Source organism: Tursiops truncatus, chromosome 2, assembly GCF_011762595.2.
Source record: "Tursiops truncatus isolate mTurTru1 chromosome 2, mTurTru1.mat.Y, whole genome shotgun sequence".
NCBI classification, from domain to species: Eukaryota; Metazoa; Chordata; class Mammalia; order Artiodactyla; family Delphinidae; genus Tursiops; species Tursiops truncatus.
In genome coordinates this window covers 174386087-174404224 of record NC_047035.1, presented here as the reverse complement: position 1 = coordinate 174404224, position 18138 = coordinate 174386087, and the positions used below count along the sequence as shown (strand labels likewise).

Genomic DNA, 18138 nt, shown 5'->3' with positions numbered 1-18138 from the left:
ACCATCTCATCAAAGATACTTTTCCAAAAATGTTTACCTCTTATATTTAATAATTATTTTAATCGAAGCTTATTACAATGTATTTGTTTTGATCACATGTAGATTAATGTTAAAATGATAACTAAATCCAGAAGAAATAATTTTTTAATTTCCACTTTTGTTCATATTTCTGTAACAAAGAACTATAGTGGGCAATCAATGAAAGATTTTCTTTCTTTTTTTAAATAAATTTATTTATTTATTTATTTTTGGCTGCGTTGGGTCTTCGTTGCTGCACGCGAGCTTTCTCTAGCTGCGGCGAGCGGGGGCTACTCTTCGTTGCAATGCGTGGGCTTCTCAATGCAGTGGCTTCTCTTGTTGCGGAGCACGGGCTCTAGGCGCACAGGCTTCAGTAGTTGTGGCTCACGGGCTCTAGGGCACAGGCTCAGTAGTTGTGGTGCACGGGCTTAGTTGCTCCGTGGCATGTGGGATCTCCCTGGACCAGGGCTCAAACCCGTGTCCCCTGTATCGGCAGGCGGATTTTTAACCACTGTGCCACCAGGGAATTCCCTGAAAGATTTTTCAATCATAAAAATATTTTCTCTTGGAATAAGATCCTGTATGGAAGAGGAATGGAAATACAATTTAAAGATAATAAATTTCCAACACCTAGAGAAGAGAATTTGGTATGTTTTTTAAATGCATGATAGTAGACATAAAATCACTATAGCTTTTCCCTTTCATTAGATACATTTTAAAGAGTGATGAACTGTTTTATTTTAAAATGCCAACATTTGCATTCTGCTGGAAATTCTATTTTTTTTTTTTTTTTGCAGTACATGGGCCTCTCACTGTTGTGGCCTCTCCCGTTGCGGAGCACAGGCTCCGGACGCACAGGCGCAGCAGCCATGGCTCATGGGCCCAGCCGCTCCGCGGCATGTGAAATCTTCCCGGACCGGGGCACGAACCCGCGTCCCCTGCATCGGCAAGCGGACTCTCAACCACTGCGCCACCAGGGAAGCCCTCGCACCTTTTATGTGAGCTTCAGTGGTACCGTCAAGGCCAAGGCAATTTAGTTTAGGTTAACCAGGATTTGTTTCAGTTGGTAAGAGAAACATCTTGCAACAGGTTTTTTCAATTCTCTTTAAAAATGGTGGCATTCCTTTACTTTTCGCCTTTTGGAAGCAGCAGTTGCATATATGGAATAGCAGATTAAGTCTAAAAATGTGGGCCCTACTCAACTTTATTTTTCTGCATATGATTATGATAAAGGATCACGACACCCTTCACATTTCCAAGGAAAACCCAATTGAAAGTGTGTCCTCGCCAAACTCCATAAAACAGCAGAGTAAACCAGCAGAGCATTGCATCACCCCAATAAAGCTGTAGGTTTCATCACATGCACCAACAAATCTACACGGCTAGTTTCTGCGCTCCTCTTTTCCAGAATTTTACACCTATTGTACCAAACGGCATTTTAAACACGGACATATCAACTCCCTAACAAAGCAAAAACAAAGGCATTTCCCTTATTAGAAACAAGATACCCCATCACTTAAGGTCTTCAAACATTATTGCACTTTCAGAACCTGACAATGCATTCAGTGAAACAGTCCGCAGACAACTAGTTTTAACAGACAGATTAGACACGGATGTCCTGAACTGTTTATTAGGTAAGGATTTTACAAGCGTTACTCGTGTTAGTGGTAGCGGTGGAGCTGGAGAGCACTGTGCCTTCTCCAGGCTGCGCGGCGAGAACCACCGGTCGTGCGGAGGACCCTGTGGCCTTCCCTGCCTGCAGGCGCCGCCCTGTGCTTGTGGACTGGCGTGGTGATCCACTGGGTGTCAGGGTTTCTTCTCTTAGCTTTATGGAATGGATCAATGAGGACAACCTCCAAAGATCCGTACGTAGAATCTTCACCAACCCAGTAAGGCTTCAGGACCCTCCGGGCCCCAGAGCGGCGCCCAGCTAGCTCCTCGGCGGCAGAGGGGGCTTCGAGCGAACCTGAGCGGGTGGACGCCAAGGTGGACAGGCGTGCCGTAGGTGACGCCATGGTGGACAGGCGTGCCGTAGGTGGCGCCATGGTGGACAGGCGTGCCGTAGGTGGCGCCATGGTGGACAGGCACACTTAGGGACCGGGCGTTTGCGGCCACCGCGCCACACGCCAGCCGATGCATGACATAGCCTTGCTTGGCCTCGCAGCCCAGCCGCGTCTTGTCGGGCCGGCGGGGCGCGGGGCGGCACAGCGCTGAGAGCTGGGGTGCTGCCCGCGGCGTCCCCTGAGCAGAAGCGCATCGCGTCCGACGGCTGCTTCGGCCCCAGCTCCCGGGTGTACGCGCAGGTGCCCATCGCGGCTCACCGGACGGCCGCCGCCAGACGGCAAGGGAGCCCCCAGCTTTCTGATCTCCCTCTGCTGTTTGGGGTGCAGGCCGAGGTGGGCGCTGATAAATTCAACAACAACTGAATATAAATATATGTATATATTTACATATACACACCACACCCCACTGAATATAACATACGCCCGTTTATTAAAATATACATTTCTACGTTTATATTTAGAAATTATTTATATTATTTGTATTCTAATTTATTATGATTAAGTATATAATTATTATGTTTTATTACTATAATTTAGTATAAGTATGCTTTATTATGATTATAACGTTTTATTATTTATTGTTACAATTATAAATTTATAAATATATTAAAAATAATTATTATATTAAAGACAAGTGTTTGGCTGTCCCCTCTAGAAATATTTATTATAATCTTGGTGACCCTGAAAGGAATCGTGACAGATTTTCTCCAGTTGCCTGGTTTTTCAGGAATTTGGTGGGCTGCTGACACACAGCAGTGTGTGGTGTAATGTTGGGCCAGGGCTGGTGGCCTGCCCGTGCCCTGCTTGTGTGTTAAATAAAGTGGACAAAGGTTTGTAAGGAAGGAATCTGGAGGCTCTGGTTTCTCCTTGGACACCACAGCTCGTTCCCAGGATCCCAGTAAAGCAAAGAGACAAGGAGGCCCGAGGGACAGAGCCCAGGCCCTAGGCTGCCCGCTGCCCCTCCAGCTGCACCCTGTTTGTCACCTGCGAGCGGCCACAGCTGCTGGTCCAGGACTTGTCCATACGCACCAAGGGCAGGGGACGCAGCCTTGGTCTGGACTGAGCTCTGATCTGCTCCCAGCACACGGTGTCACAGCCCGATTAATACCCCGTTTACACCAAGGGCTATGGAAGGCACGTGTTTGTCCCTGCGTGGCAAACTGCAACTTCGGGGATCAGAAAATCCCAGCCAGTTCTAATCCATCCATATCTTACGTGCTCATCCTTTCACTATGCCGAGTGGTTGGCGGTCAAGTTCCTTTGTACTCATCACCTTTCAATATATTCATCTGCCGGTAGTCCTTGGTAAAGGATGGTGTCAGGCCCACGTTTCCAAGAGAAAGAAGGTAAAGAAAAGGAAATCACGTTATATACCAACCAAATGCTGGCAAAAATTTCAGTGTATGAACCTAAGAGGATAGAGGTCTCTTCTCCAGAAGACAAACCAACAAAATCCACAGAACCTTGCTTTACTTATCTCTACAATGGGGAGATACTCCCTAACCCCTCAGGGATGAAATCTGTAACAATTTCATAGCTCGGGGATGAATTAGACAGAAATTTGGAAGGTGCAGAGAGTTTAGATGTTGTGTTAAGATGTAGTGAAATGGTACCATTAAAATCAATCTTGCACAGAGCTTTCAAAAATCTTGTGCTATGGTGACGCTATTTTGCCTTAAAAGTGGGTAACAGCTTCTCTCAAATTCTCAAATTCTTCTCCCACTCCCAACTACTCTAATGCCCCTCATCCTTGCTCCATATCTGGGAGAATAATTCTGGGAGTTTATCCACCAAAAACATGTTTAAATTCCTTCTTTCCCTCCACTCAGCCTCCCACATGTGTGTAGCACTACCTCCTACCACAGTGAATCTAATTTTTGATTCTTCTGTCAACTAAAAACAAAACAAAACAAAATGCACAACCTAAGAGTTGAGAATTATGTTTTGTTTGGGGACCTTACTGAGAACTATAGCCCAGGAAAGCAGCCTCTCAGATCACTCCGAGGGACTGTTCCAAAGAGCTCAGGGAGGAATCAGGTTATATAGGAGTTTTTGCTGGGGGAAAAAATGTAGTTGAACATCAAAAGATCACTGCTAATCATAAAAAGGTAGACATCTTCAGTTAAGGATTTTAGTGCTTTTCTGCGTATGGGAAGATGCAAGAGTCTGGGCTCATTGAAGTCATTCCTTTGATAAGCATCTTAGCTCTCTAGGGCCAGTATCTTGTTTTTCTCCATCCTGAGTTCCCCTCAGGGCGTACCATCAGGGGGGCTGCCATGGCTGATGGCTTGATGGCCTGAACACCCTTTCTTTACTGAAATGGCAGGTGACATGCTTTGTACACACTTCCTAAAAGGGTCCTGGTCTCTGTAAAAATGGGGGAGAACATTGCTGGCCGCCACAACTGGCCAGGATTTCTGCATGTCACATGATGCCTCTCTTCCTGGCCTTTCTTTCATGGGGTTAAGGTGACCTTCTAGGCACTCTCTCCTTTCCCTGACAAAGTCACAGAGTCCCATGGACCTCCATTGGGCAAAGGCATGGACTGTATTTGGACTGAGTAGTTTTCATCTAGGGGGTATTGGCGGGGTTATAAGAGTTCGTCCCATTGTGTTACGGGCAGGTCCCAACCACGAGGAGAGTGGAACACCAAACCCCAAAAGGGATTTTGGTTTAGCTCAGCTGCTCTGATTAATTGGGAAGGTCTGGTGACCGAAATTTCACAAGAAAAGGAAACCACGTATCATGTTGAATGTATTGTCTTGGGCACAGTTATCTTAAACTGAACATAAACTGGTACCTCTGCCAAGCTTCTCTGTACAACCACAACGTTTCATGGGAAGAAACAAAAGTACATTTTTTGAGTGGGGCATCGCCCTCATAGTATGGTTTCTAATAAAGGTCAAAGGTCTGGGAGAGATTTTGGTGAAATCAGCTAAAGTGCTTTGCTTGGCTTGAACCCAGAGCTAACTGAGGTTTCAGGTTTCATGAAGACATTTGCCCAGCAACAGGGTTGATAACGTGTCATTTAGTATCTGGTCTTCATAGCCGAGACCTCTTCACTATGGCTGTGGCTTGAAAATGCTCTAAAAACCACAGGAAACATTTCCCAGTGAATCATAAACCTTCTGGGAAGTCAGAGGATTCAGTCAGATGTACCTCCATTCTTCCTGGGGCCACTTGGACAATTCAGATAACAGCGCGGAGACCACAGCCCACGTTTTTTCAGATCTAAAGATGAACTTGTTATCTGAATGGGATTGAGGCAGGGAGTGAATTTCTGTGAAGGTACATGAAAAGGGGGCTGATTGCCGCTAACACACCTAGGACGCATTTTCTAAGTGATTTTTCCTAAATTTGATGATCCCGTGTCCAAATCCTACTCAGTTAAGAAACGTCCAAATCCCTTTGCCCCACGGTGCCTGGATTCGTTCCACAAGTGCCAAAGGAAGAGTTCATTAGCCCAAGAGTACTTCTCAGACTGAGAACCTGAACAGCCAGGGGCGAAGCATTGTAACACTGCGACTGGAAGGCCCATTCTTGAAGCCACATTGTGGCCGGTGGAATTGTGTTCCTCACACCTCATCAAAGCCAGACCCACCCTAGCGTCCATCCAGACACAGCCTGGTGTTCACAGAGCCTAACTGGGCTGGTTTCCTTCGGCTCAACCCAAGAAACCTAAACAGTAGTTCTGTACTTAGAATTTCCCATGCGGGAAAAGCTACCGTCTTCCAACTAGAGAGAAATCAGTGCACGGGAACCACGCTAGTGATAGTGCGGGGTAACAGCTGGACTCGTTCACCTTGCTGCTACGGCAGAACGAACTATCAGGCATGTTCAGAATATGAGCACAATTGGAGGACTAAGTATCCTTTCTCTTTTTTTTAATTTTTAAATTTTACTTTATTTATTTTTATTGAGGTCTAATTGACATATAACATTATGAGTTTCAGGTGTATCGCATAATGTTTTGATATTTGTGTGTATTGTGAAATCATCACAATAAATCTACTTAGCATCTCTCTTCACGTAGAGTTTACAAATCTTTTTTTTTTCTTGTGTTGAGAGCTTTTAAGAACTACTTAGCAACTTCCAAATATACCAGACAGTATGATTAACCACAGTCATCGCGCCATATGTCGCATCCCCCTTTTGACCCCCCATCACCCATTTTGCTTCCCAGCACCCCACGTCCCTTGTCTCTGGCAACCACCAATTTGTTCTCTGTATCTGTGAGCTGTTTTCTGTTTATTATTATCATTATTATTATTATTATTATTTTTGAGTCCACATGTAAGTGAGACCATATGGTATTTGTCTTTCTCTGTCTGACTTATTTCACTTAGCAAAATGCCCTAAAGGGCCATCCGTGTGGCAAATGGCAAGATTTCCTTCTTTCCCGTGGCTGAATAAGATTTCATTGCATATATATACGCATTCATTTGTTCATTGATGGACCCTTAAGACCTTTCTTAAGCTCAGGCATTTTATGTTGCAGTGTTGTTGATGGCAGAGCTGCGTGGCTTGTGGGATCTCAGTTCCCCGACCAGGGACTGAACCTGGGCCCTTGGCAATGAAAGTGCTGAGTCCTAAGCACGGGACCACCAGGGAATTCCCAAGCCGAGGCATTTTTGAAAATAGCTCTGTATGTAGCAAGAAACACTAAAAGAAAAGTGATTCTTCTCCATATGCCCAATAAGGTGGATTTTATTATAACTGTGCCTCCAGGCCGAGGCTGGGGCATTCAGATGAGCGCCTGGACAGCTAGGAAAGCTTTCTTGCAAGAGATTTGAGGGGGAACTAACAATATGTAGGTCTTTCAGATAGACCATCAAACAAAAGGACGTACAATGTACAATAAGTATTAAAATAAGCCAAAGGGAAACTACAGAGAAAAAGGCTGGCAGGAGAAAGATAACACACTAAAGACATCACATGGCCCCGTACGTGTTTGTTAGGGCGATGCAGCAACTAACCATGCTCACTGCAAAGAGGAACCTGCAATGCGTTCCTGTAAGAAGCCAGAAGGAGGAGAGCTCAGCAGCGCAGGAAAAGCATGATGATTTGAGAAACCCTGGGGGCTTTGAAGGGGAGAGCCGTCATCCCCATTTGCCTAGGACTAAGGGGCTTCCCACGATAAGAACTTTGGGCAACTTGGGCAAATATGTGAAAAATTCATATGGGTTAGACCCATCCCACCATGACAGGAAGCACTCTGCCTAACCCGAACCCTAACCTGAACCCTAACCCTAACCCTAGGCCTAACACAAACCTAACCCTACCCCTAGCCCTAATCCTACCCTAGCCCTAATCCTACCCTAGCCCTAACCCTAACCCTAACCCTTACCCTAACCCTAGCCCTAACCCTAACCCTAACCCGTACCCTAGCCCTAACCCTAACCCTAGCCCTAGCCCTAGCCCTAACCCTAATCCTACCCTAGCCCTAACCAGGACCACCTCTGGACCTCACGTTTATTCTCAGACCCACAGCCGCAGGTGAGGGCAGTTCCCACAGGCTCTGACCTTGGCATCCCGGCAAGCTGCTGGCCCGTGTTCGTGAAACACAGTCAAAACCAGAGGGGGCAGGAGCCCACAGGGACGGCAGAGGGACAGGAGGATGCTTTCCGGGGAACCTCAGCCGCGGCTGCAGCCTGACTTTGCTCAGGCTGAAGCTGTGTGAGGAAATGAGGGCAAACTGTCCATCAGGAACCTCGTGACACCAGGGCTCAGGTCACCTCCCTCAAACAGGCCCAGGGAAGCGTGCCGGCCCTCCAGGGCGGGGGTGACGGGACAACGGCTGGTGTCTCCTCTGCAGGGCAGGAGCCAGGCTTCTGTCAGGCCAGCCTGCCTTGCCTCCATCAGCCTTGGACTTTCCTGGTTCACTCACAGGGAAGTTCCTCAGACTCATGGCATCCGTGACAGCTGCGGGTGTGGGACCCCAGACTCAGTAAGGCGGCTTCATGGTAGCCTTTTACCTGGTGTTGTAGGTAACAGCGAGCTGCTCCCCATAGAAGACACTCACCTCTTTCACAACCTGTGCTCCGACATAGCTACCCTGTGCTGGAACATTCTGTCCTGTGCCAGCAGACTCCTTCAGCCCAGCATGGTGACTTTTGCTCAACAGAGGGACTTCTGCTGCCCTATTCTAGGAATACGACGTAACTCTACCCCCTCCTACAGCGTCACCCTCCTTGGAAGGTTGACGGTCACCAAGGCTTCTCAGGCAAACGAGTGTTGCCTCTGAGTTTGCCCCAGCTTTCGTGGTGTTAGCACAGAAAGACGTTTCTATTTCTGACCCTTGGCGGGGCTCCCCAGTCTTCCTTCCCCCATATTGCTAAGGAGGCTGAAAGGTCAGACTCCACTTTGACTTGTCCATTTTTTATTGCATCTATCCATCTAAGATAATTTTCTGGGCATCCTTGGAGAAGGTGAAAGACTTCACAACACTGCGTTGCTTCAGCGGTCACGTTTTTAAAAGACTGGGGCGCATCTCTTTTAAAAACAGTCTTTGGGCCTTTTTTATATACAAGCTCTTTATTTTTTTGAAGTATAGTTAGTTTACAATATATAAGCCTTTAAAAACAAAAATGTCGATTTATAGCTGTCTCAAAATAAACCACTTGCCGAATTAAGAAATATATATTTTGGGGTTGTCTTCAAATGTCTGACGGTGTCCCAATCAACATTTCCATGCATATTTCTGAATAAGTAAGTGCTTTAATCTGAATATTTCTACAATGTGCCCTGGACACAGGAGGTATTCACCATTTATCAGAAGAAGACAGATGGTCACAGTGACTGTGATCGGGGCTATGACAGACCCAGAGCAGGGCACAGTCCTGGCTGAGGGCAGACGGGTGCAGGGAGGGAGGTTTCTCAGAAAATGGAGGCTGGAAACCATCTCGGAGGACGAGTGAAACTGACTATGTGGACCACATGAGACCGGTGATTTGCGCTTCAGATGACAGGACGGAAGATTGCAAAGATAAAGCAAGGCCAGATCTCAGAGGGCCCCGTGTGCCAGGTCAAGGAACTTAGGCTTTATCCCGTGCACTTTCTGATTTGTTGTAAAGGATTTCAAACAGGAAAGTAACATGATCGAATTTGCACCTGGAGTCTCTTAAAGAAAGGGGTGGGTAGAGAAGAGTCTAGAGGCAAAACACCCAGCTAAGAGCCTTGGCGATAGTCCAGAGGAGAGGTGAGGAGGGCTGGAAGTGAGGGGGAGTCACGGGGAGTGGTAGAGGGAACGCAGTCAAATCCCCTCTACTTCGGAGGTGAAGCTAACAGGATTTCATGAGTATCGGATACTGGAGGTAACAAGGCAGGGACATCAAGAAGAACGTCCTTCTAGGAGAAGGCAGCCTATCCTGAAGCTTGCGTCAGACTCTGTCAGGCAGTAACTCCTGGGAGAAGATTTATCTTCTCCTAAGAAAGATTTACTTTCTTGCTGTGTGTCTGGAGGGTGTGAGGAGGGCTCTGCTGAGGCGGTGGAGGGGGGCTGACAGGTAGGTGAGGACGGGGCTGGGAGCACGGGGCTCGCGCGTCCAGACTGAAATACCGCTGGGGTCCTTTGCACATGGGATGAAGAAGTGGGCCTGTGGAGGTTCAGGACATACTCACGTTCAGGGCTTCCCTGGGGGCACAGTGGTTGAGAATCTGCCTGCCAACGCAGGGGACACGGGTTCGAGCCCTGGTCCGGGAAGATCCCAAGGCCACGGAGCAACTAAGCCCGTGCGCCACAGCTACTGAGCCTGCACTCTAGAGCCCGTGAACCACAAGTACTGAGCCCGAGAGCCACAACTACTGAAGTCTGCCCTCTAGAGCCCGCATGCCATAACTACTGAGCCCACGTGCCACAATTACTGAAGCCCACGCACCTAGAGCCCATGCTCCGCAACAAGAGAAGCCACCGCAATGAGAAGCCCGCGCACCGCAACGAAGAGTAGCCCCCGATCGCCACAACTAGAGAAAGCCCGTGCACAGCAACGAAGACCCAATGCAGGCAAAAATAAATAAGTAAATTTATTTAAAAAAAAAAAAAGAACATACTCAGGTTCAAACCAAAACCAAGATAATCCCGGGCTGCCTCTCCACCCAGCTTTGACCAGGAAAGACGCTGGACAAGAAAACTATACTAGCGTCACTCCAGAAAATTCTGTCCCGTCCCAGTGGGTTTCCTTCCAAAGAGCAAAGTGAGGACGTGCGATCTAACAAATCCAGGGATGGGAGGGGCACGCGGAAGTGTGCTGGTCACAGCCGGGGGTCACCAAGGCCATGTCGCCAACCAACCTGAATGCAAGGAGAGTGGTTTTCCTGGGAACATCAACAACCCTGCCTCACTGGAAAACTTGCTTCATGGAAATGGTTTCATAATAGCCTGCTGTGCAGCTTGGGGGACTTGGCAGGAAAGGAATCTCCAGCTGTGTGTCGACTGTTTGCCTGCACGCTGGGCCAGAAACCCTCCTTCTCTGTTTTCACTACTTCTTTTACAGATTCGCCACTATAGTGGAAGCCCTCTTTACCAGGCTCCCCCTAAAACTGCTAGATATCCCCTAATCTCCCTTTTTCAGGAAAACACACCGACTAAAGCTCTGAGCGTGCAGGACGGTTTGCCTGGGGGCTTCTCAGGCTAACTCCTGAGAAGTGGCCCAGGTAGGCGGATCCAGGAAGGAGAGGCCGTCCACGTACCAGGGGACCAGAGAGACAGCACAAGCTGGAGCCCCATGCGTAGGAGCCAATTAAACACAGCAAACACTGTCGCAAGCCTGTGAGATGCACGCCAGTGCCTGGCCAGACTCTGAAGAGTGCAAAGTATGACTGTTCCTGCCTTGCAGAGGCTGAACCCAAGGCTTGCAATCCAGACCCTTCCAGAGGCCCGGCAGGGAACGGGCCAAGCCGAGGTGGGGCAGATGCGGTGGCGAGTGCTGGGGTCCCCCCACTCTAGTCAAGTGTCCCTAAGTGACAGGGCTGGCTCACGGGCTAGCCACCAGTACAGACGTCCAGGGCCCAGTGCTCAGAAGGGCCCGACATTTGGGTTTTAATGCCCTTCATACAATGAATTTGATGATTAAATTTTAGTTTTGAATGTGTATTTTGTAAATAAAGTCTGATGGGACAATGGAGCAGGCCCCGGGAAGCCTCAGCCCACGGGGGGCTGTCTGTCAGCAGCTCCCCAGGACAAGTTCTTTGTCCCAGCTCCCCAGCCCGGGAGAAGAAAGCTGATGTTTCTGCCATTACCGGGTGGCATCTTAGGCTCCTAGAAAAGACTCAAGTACAAACTCCAGGGCCCTGTGGAAGCCAGGTGAGCTTGAACTCTGGAAACCCTTGTCACCAAAGCTGGTGGGATTAGCCCACATCTTTCCAAATAAACATGGCACTAAGCTGTGAAAATAGTTGCTAAATTAAGCTTTATTTAGCCTAGATGGACTGCCCTTGCTCTCTACTCTATTCAAAACCATCAAAAACCAAACCAGTCCAACTAACAAAACTCCCCCTCCCATCTAAAACAGGTGCTCTGCAGATGATACTGTGAACTGTGAACAGTGATCCTTTCTACAATCATCAGAACAGCTACTCTTTATTGATTCTTTAAGCCCCACATCACCTGTTTCATTGACCTTTTCTTATTAAGCGCTCCAAACAGTCCCAACCGGCAAGATGCCAGTGGGGTTCCCCTTAATCCACTCTAGTTCCTGAAAGGGTGTCCGAGTCACATCCCCACAAAGGAATAACAGTTTCCAAGGGCAACAGCAATTATACATGGGAAATTAATGGATTTGGTTTCTTCATTCAAATAACCACTTGTGGAGCAATAAAATTTGGCAGTGGGACTTGAAGCAGAGAGTGGCGGTGACAGGTGGTGTGAGCAGAGGATGAAGAGAAGGCAGGTCTACATCCGGGAGGAAGGGGAGCTGTGTCCATGGACCACAGATGCTGTGGGAAATGCCTGGGAACGGAGTCCTGGGCCCCAACCCACCAGGACCCAGATCATCCTGGGAAGACCCAGGGGACCAGACGGCCGGCCTTTGGAGGGCCGTGAGGCTGTCTCTTTGGCCTTACGACAAATCCCCCCTTTATTCTTTTTTAAAAATTTTATTTTATTAAAGTATAGTTGATTTACAATGTCATGTTAATTCCCCTCTTTGTTCTTGAATAAATTTTTTTAATATCTTTATTGGAGTATAATCTCTTTACATTGTTGTGTTAGTTACTGCTGTATAACAAAGTGAATCAGCTATACGTATACATATATCCCCATATCTCCTCCCTCTTGCATCTCCCTCCCACCCTCCCTATCCCACGCCTCTAGGTGGTCACAAAGCACCGAGCTGCTCTCCCTGTGCTATGCGGCTGCTTCCCACTAGCTACCTGTTTTACGTTTGGTAGTGTATATATGTCCATGCCACTCTCTCACTTCGTCCCAGCTTACCCTTCCCCCTCCCTGTGTCCTCAAGTCCATTCTCCATGTCTGTGTCTTTATTCCTGTCCTGCCCCTAGGTTCTTCAGAACCTTTCTTTTTTTTTCTTTAAGATTCCATATATATGTGTTAGCATACGGTATTTGTTTTTCTCTTTCTGACTTACTTCGCTTTGTATGACAGACTCTAGGTCCATCCACCTCACTACAAATAACTCAATTTCATTTCTTTTTATGGCTGAGTTATATTCCAATGTATAATTTCTTGTAGGTTTTTGGTTCCTTAAAATCAACAGACCTTGACAAAAAGCACCTAAAAATACCATAAAATCAGCATGTATATATATCTGGAAAGAACCCTCAAGATCGTCCATTCTGATCTCTTCATTTTAAGAGGATGCCTGAGGCCCAGAGATGGTAAGTGGTGTCCCCAGACCACAGAGCTGGGGTTCAGCCTGGACCCCTCCCATGTGACACTCTTTCTAAGACACTACACCACCTCTTACTTGGAAAAACGTTGTTCAACACATAGAGGGACCAATAGCTATAAAACCGTACCCGAGAATCCCGTTTCTAGACCAGAGGATAGTACTCTATTCCTTTATAGTCCATTTAGACTTCAATCATTAGACATTGATGATCATTTCCCATTGTCCTGAGCTGTATTTTTTAAATGCCAGCCTGGCTTAGGAAAAACAAATTGGTTTCTACCATTTCGTACCCATCTTTATGCAACTAAATAACGTGCTCATGGCCTGTAATCCTAGTCTGTTTATCCGAATAGACTCTCTAGTGTACAAATTGTGTTAACAAATATATACTGTTAGGAACTGTATGTAAGAAAAAGTAATGAAATTCTAGCCCAAAGATAAGACTTCATGAATGTGTGTGTGTTGGGTATGTTTCGTTTAATTTTTATTGTTGTTGGTTTAATTTTTTGTGATTTCAACTTGGTCTTCCCTTCAATACACGTAAAGAGTAGCCCCAACCTGGAAACACCAGAAGAATGGATAAACAAGAGGAAGCACATTCATGGAAGAGAATCAACGCAGCGATCAAAAGAAAGGAAAAACGTAGATGGAGCTGACGGCCATTGTGCTGAGAAGCTTTGCGTGGAAGTATTCTCAATTACAGACTTCTAGAAGAGAAAACACTGATCTATGGTGGAAAATCAGAAAAGAAGCTCTTCTGGGGGCAGAGTAGGGACAGGAATTGACTGGGAAGGGGCACAGAGCAATGTCCCCATGGCGGGGGAGGTAAAGCTCTCTATCTTGTAGGGGCTTAGGTTACCAGAGTGTATGCACATCCCCAAAACACAGCCAGTGACATGGAAGATGTGCACATTCCATCACATGCAAATGTTACATCCAAAGGAAAAACTACAAACAGACATTGAACCCTCACTAATAACATGCATGCTGAAGTATCTAGGGGATGGTGCACCGATGACTGTAATTTACTTGGCACTGCCTTATTTAAAACAAGGAAGCTTGCTGGGTGGATAACGGAGTTGGACAGACAGGGCGTGAAGCAAGTATGGGAAAACGTTAATTATAGAATCTAGGTGGTAGGTGTCCATTAAAACTCCTTACTACATTGCTGTATGCTTGAACATTTTCATAATAAAATATTGGAGGGAAAAGCCATGCACGAGCAGAGCAGAAGAGAGCAGACATCTTCATAATTCAGGACCCTTTGGGGGTTGGAAAGAAGCAAGGACGCAGGGCTGGCACTGGGGCGTATTGTGGACCATGTTATGATATCCAGGAGTATTTCTATGGCAACGACAGACAGAAAGACTGCTGGAAACAAAAGACAATTTCCTGTTCCAGCTTTGGGGAAGACAAAACAAACACCTGAAAAAGAGGCAATGAGAAAAGCACAAATGTACCCCTCACCCCACAAGAGATTAGCCCACATTATCAGCAGAGACAAGCGTGTTAAGGAGAGATAGTGGCCGAGCCAGCACCAGAGGCTAATCTCTCCGGGAATGAAAGCTTCATCAACTTGTTTTCGGCATTTTTCAGGAAGAATCCACAGATTCTGAACTATGACAGTTTGCATGTTATTTCTTCTTATCACTAAAATAAATAAATAAATAAATAAATAAAAAGAACACGGTTTGCCCACACGGGCAGTGATTGGTGGATAATGGAGACATAATGCTGACTGGTATTTGGAACTTGTCATTTATTGGTAAGTTCCTTTTCCACCCGCCTAAAATCTGTCCCTATCGGTGCTTAGGGCAGAAACCCTTTTTTTCTACCCCACTCCACCCATGTTGTTCCCTTTTCTCCTCTTTCCTTTACTTGCTTTTTGAAGGGATCAGTGGTGAAGGAAGAGATTACTAGGAAGTACCCCGCTTTCTCCCCCTATTCTCCTCTCTGGGCTTGTTGCCTTCCAGGAACAGAGAGATCACTCCCACCTGCTGAGGCAGGACTGTTCCGGGCGTCACACTAAAGATGGCATCACAGGAAGGGAAGCAGAGGCCAGAGGATTCTCAGGGAGCCTCAGAGCCACTCCCAAAGCGAAAGCAAATTTCCTGGACGGTGTGTGATGTTCTGGGGAGGACTGAGGACAGATAAGGACCGCGGAGAGGCAGAAACCATGCTTCGGGCACTCAGCCCTTCCCCGGCTCTTCCCTCCGGCAAGGTCCCTCCACCCAGGGTCCTAGCACTGTGGTCTAGTTTGTAATTTTGGAAAACCACCCCTTTCCAACATCCCTCCTCAAGCCTTCAGAAATCGTCTGCAGTTCCACAGTGTGCAGAGTGGAAGCAGCATGGAATTCGGAGTTGGGAAAACCTGGGCTCCAGTCTCTGTGTTTCCTTCTGTCTGGGTGCTAAGAGTGCAGGAAGGCAGTGTCTCTGGGGGCGCAGTGTCCCCCAGGCCCCAAGGGCAGCATGGCTGTGAGGCTCCGGGGGCCTCGCGGTGGGTGTGAGAACTCCTGGTGTAGCCTGGTGCCCACCGAGCATTTGGGGTCTGGCAAAGGGGGTGATGGTACAAGACGGAGGAGACTGAAGGCATTTCCCGCTCAAAAGCAGGTATCCCGGGGCAAAAACGCTGCTCAGTTACCCATCGCTGGTCGAGGGCCGCTGTGTGACCAAGCAGGCTGAGGGCTGCCATGAGGGGAGAGGGTTACACTCATCCTCTGCTGGGTAACAACTCACACAGAGAGTGGTTAGAACAACACACAGTTTTCATCTCACAGGGTCTGTGGGTCAGGAGTCCGGACCCGGCAAAGCTGGGGCCTCTGCTCACGGTGTCCCCAGGCTGAAATCAAGGCGTCCACAGGGGCTCCGAGCTCATCCGGGTACCAAGGCCCCCTCCGGGGTCACTGGTTTTCAGCAGAATCCAGTTCCTTTCAGGGGTAGGACGAGGTCCCTTTTTCTTTCTATTTATTTATTTGTTTGTTTGTTTTTATTGAAGTATAGTTGATCTACAATGTGTGTTAGTTTCAAATGTACAGCAAAGTGATTCAGTTATACACATATATTCCTTTTCAGATTCTTTTCCCTTTGTAGGTTATTACAAGGTCTTGAGCTGAGTTCCCTGTGCTCTACAGTAGGTCCTTGCTGGTTGTCTATTTTATATACAGCAGTGTGTGTATGTTAACACGCTTGCCCCCTTGGTAACCATAAGTTTGCTTTCTCTGTCTGAGTCTGTTTCTGTTCTGTAAATAAATTCATTTGTATCATTGTTTTAGGTTCCACCTATAAGTGGTATCATATGATATTTGTCTTTCTCTGTCTGGCTTACTTAGTAAGATAATCTCTAGGTCTATTCATGTTGCTGCAAGTGGCATTGTTTTGTTCTTTTTTATGGCTGAGTAATATTCCATTGTATAATATATATGTACCACATCTCCTTCAACCATTCCTCTGTTGATGGACACTTAGGTTGTTCCCATGTCTTGGCTACTATGAACATGGGTGCACGTATCTTTTTGAATAATAGTTTTCTCCAGATATATGCCCAGGAGTGGGATTGCTGGGTCATATTGGTTTTTAAGGAATGAGGTCCCGTTTCCTTGTTGACTGTCACGGAGGGTCACCTTCAGCTACTAGAGGCCCGCCTTGGGTCCTAGCCTCTGACCACCCCCAACAGGGATGCTCAGAGCCAACAGAACGGCTCTCCCTTCAAATCTCCCTTCAGTCAGCTATGAAGGGCACATGATATGTGATATATAGAATGCGACCAAATCATCCCATCGCTTTGCCAGTAGGATATAACCTTACCCAGGAAGAGGCCAGCCATCCTGTTCATCCGGTACTTGGGGGAGGGGGTTATATAGCATGTGATCACTAGGGGGCAGGATCTTGCGGTCCGTCTTAGAGAACTTAGAATGTGGCCTGGGAGAAATGGGCTCAGAGCATCAGGCCGGCAGGGAGGGGAAAGGGCTGGGCTACTGACAGTCAGCATAAGGCTCTGAGACCTCCCCAGCTTCTAGGAAGTTCCATAGCATGAGAAGAGCTTTGGGGTTAAAGCTAGAATAGCCCCAGCCAGGTTTATTTCCTGAGTTTCCTTTAGAATCATGGACGTGTTGGTCATTTTTAAAGAAAGACTGTATATTGGGGGAGAGATGTTGCTTCTGCTGCTGCTTCTCAGAATAATGTGGGTCCAGGTCTATTCCTGAGACACGTGGTATCATCAGAGAGCGAGGAATCGATAACTGGACGCAGACAGACATCATGGCAGCCGGCAGAGAAGTTCTCTCTTCTCTGAAGACATCCTTGGAAAGAGACTCCTGCTGCCCCGAGACCCTATTACCCAGGTTGGTATCTCTAGCCGGCAGGACAGACTGTGTTTGACTGAAATCCTCATCTTTTTGTAACCTCAGTGAAGGCATAGAAAATGATTCATAGATTCACAGATAAGAGAGAAAGAGACAGAAATCGACACAGAGGCAGAGAGAGACAATGAATCGTCCATCCCTCAGCTTAAGGCTGAGAAAGCCTTGGGTTTGGGGTCGGATGTCTCCAAAGACCAAGATACAAATCGTGTACAATTCTCCCTGCGCCAGGCTGACACTCACCCCCTCTGAACACCAGTGCACTCCAGCCCTGCTGGATCTTTGCAATCTTACCTTGGGCTGTTCAAAGTCCTTCCCATCCAGTTTTTGGTAGGGTTGCTTGGAGCAAAACCAACCCCTGGGACCTATGTACTGAGTGCTTACAATGTGCTGGACTCTGTGGGAACTCAGTGAAGAGGCCGGCACAAACCTGTGAAAAATGACATGGCAGGACCCAGTGCAAAGAAGACAAAGGAGGAGATCACAGGGTGCGCCGTGATTGCTTGCCAGATGGTCCAGATAAAAACCTCCCAGGAGCTCAGAAGAAGCGTGATTGCCTCACACCGGTGCTGAGTCAGAGGCGGACTTGATTAAAAAGTGTAGCCTGGATTCAGGCCAAACTATTTTTTTCTCCTTTCACCACCTTCCATTCTCCTCCCCCCGGATCCTCTGGGTGTTTGGAAGCAGAGGTGTTTTCCAAGCAAAGTTCTAAGAAGGGTTGTCCGTCTAAACTTGCTTCCAAAGAACAACAAGAAAGCCCAGCAAAGTAGCAATGTCCTAAAGTAATCCTGCTTCTTCACTTGATGTCGTGTAACTTAGTTTCAGCACGAGATACAGAAAGTCAGACTGTGC

General features: G+C 47.3%; 1 long non-coding RNA gene across 1 annotated transcript; it reads right to left on the bottom strand.

Moving 5' to 3' along the window:
- Positions 1-2311: 2311 nt before the first annotated feature.
- Positions 2312-17934, bottom strand: LOC109549689 (uncharacterized). Its single transcript, XR_012330462.1, has 3 exons — positions 17581-17934; positions 3297-3382; positions 2312-2421 (listed from the first exon to the last, which is right to left on the bottom strand). It is a non-coding gene; the product is annotated as an uncharacterized lncRNA (long non-coding RNA).
- Between the last annotated feature and the right edge of the window lie 204 nt (positions 17935-18138).